This window comes from Penaeus japonicus, unplaced genomic scaffold (assembly GCF_977035675.1).
Source record: "Penaeus japonicus unplaced genomic scaffold, GWHDUDI00000001_assembly GWHDUDI00000003, whole genome shotgun sequence".
Taxonomy (NCBI): domain Eukaryota; kingdom Metazoa; phylum Arthropoda; class Malacostraca; order Decapoda; family Penaeidae; genus Penaeus; species Penaeus japonicus.
Window position 1 is genome coordinate 15,566,720 of NW_028234405.1, and position 2,500 is coordinate 15,569,219.

Here is a 2,500-nt window from a genome sequence, read left to right on the forward strand (position 1 = left end):
TACTGATAAAGCTAACATTTTCTTCATTCTTTTAAATTTGTACAGTATTTTCCAAGAAAATGCTATAAGTGACGTTGAGAATAGATAACATCGGATAAAAAAAAATAACGATTTAAAACAAAAAATACAAAAGTGAAAAAGCTACAAAAATATATGAAAGAATTTCAAAAATGCAAAGAGAAGTAAGGAATCCCAAATAAATACCTTATGTTCCTATACGCTAACCCAAGGAAAATGATGACAATATTCAGATTCTACCTCTATTTAATCTATCTAAAAAAATACAGCAACTTTAGGATGACTTTTGTTGTAATGATGGATAGAGATGCTTCTCTGATAAATGTGTTGGACTGAAAATCTAACAGCATGTTCTAGAAACACAAAGTTAAACATTATGCCCATAAAAGGTGAGAATTAAAAAAGAATTTATCATTATATAGGTATAGCCTGAAATGAAAACATCAGAAATTACTTTTACAGAATAAAAGGTTATAATGACCATAGCATACCATAACTTTTTTGAAAGCTTCAAGTATTAAATCAATTTATGACAATAACCCTTCTATTAATGAACAATCTCATAAAAGAGAAGAACATTCCAAATAATTTCCTCTTTGGTACTTTGCAGGTATGCAAAACTTATTTTTAGTTTTCCAGCATGAAATTTTAATGTTTTTTTTATAGCTTCTGTAATTAATGTTCTTAAGTTCTCTTACTTAGGCTTATACATATATCTTTTATGTATAAATAAGCACTTCAACTATAAGGAATTCTGTAATCAAATATCCAATTTTTCTTATCAACTTCTATGAAGCATTTTTTATATGCTTTACCACTGTCAATACTTTTCAGAAAATAATTCAATTCTTTTAAGAATATCTACTTGTACTTTCAACAAATGTCTGTTTCTAGGTCTCGTATCTTCCAACCCCCCTTTTTTGTTTAGCAATGTTCCTTTACCTTTCTCAAAGGCGAGTACTGTGATTATTTTCGGTTTGTCTATCTCCCTCTTCATCTCTATCCATATCTTCATCCTCTATCACAATTTCTCTCTTTCTTCCTAAGTCCCCTTCCTCTTTCTCCATGTTTCCTTCCCTCCCCCCCCCCATCTCTCTCCCTCCATATGCCCCTCCTCTCTCTCTCTCTCCCCACCCCCTATCTCTTTCTCTGATAGAACTTTTTTCTACTTGGGTTGGCTATTGTATTTGGCTGACACAGCAGAAACTTATGAGAACGTATGGGAGATTACGGTAGCTCATTTACTAAAGCCAAAAGATAAACTGTAAACTTCTGTATATCCAAGGTGCGTGAGATGGAGTTATGCACAAAAGGTATTTAAAGGCACATGCACTGTATATTAGATGATTTACAAATATACCGGACTTAACATCAGCAACCAAAAATAGCAAGGAATCTTTACCGGCAAAACGTAGTCAAAAGAACTGAATCATTGACATGAGTAGTTGAATCCTACTCACACCTGAATGTATAGATTCAACAGGATCATCAATAATGAAAAAAACAAACAAACATATATGCACCCTACAGGATGAGAGGCGAAAGTCGTGGACTTGGGCAGATCTAGTAAATATGCCTTGAATTTCCTGAAAAATCAGACCCTGACATGACACGAGACTTTTCACCTTAAACAGCAGATACTGATGCACTTACAATTACCAAATATAGTGTTATATTTAAAGTTAAAGTAACATATATAAACCAGATAAACCTAAGATCCTATCAAGATAAAAATACCAAGAACTTTACATGTCTTTCTCTGAACCAGACCACGAACTGAGAGCAGCTGTTGGGCTGGAGATGAAAGCTTATATGAAAATCTTGAAGGCAGGAAAATTATTGACAGAATCTACCCAGAAATGCTTGCACACGTTGGTCAACAGCATATAATATGACCAGTCATGGCCAGACTATTATAGTTGTACTCCAACCTTGAAAACTAGCCCACGAGGTAAACTACAGACCGCCCTTTGTAGCCTTTTGATTTCTTGAAAAAATCATACTTGCACATCGCCAAAGTTGGAACCCCTCAGAACAAGCAGGCTTCAGACTAAGTGGGACACTTCAGAGCAAGTTCTTGCCTTAACATAGAAGCAGGCTATGCGAGGCATCAGAAATCAGGGTCAAATTTCATTAACTGGTCCCACGAACATCGCCCAAGTTGGAACCCCTTAGAACACGGAAGCCTCAGACTAAATGGGACACTTCAGAGCAAGTTCTTACCTAAACTTAGAAACAAGCTATGTGAGAAAGCAGAAATCAGGGTCAAATTTCATTAACTTGTCAACAGCCTATGACACAGTCCCGGTGTGTTTGGGTAGAGATGTCATCAACACAAGACTGAAAATTGGAGTCCCTCAGGGATGCTTGCTGGTCTCGGCACTTTTCTATATTTATATCAGTCACATTCCGGAAACATCTGAAATCGGGATATGTAGATGGTCAGGATCAGGATAAGGTTCTCTAAGATGATGGCTGTATT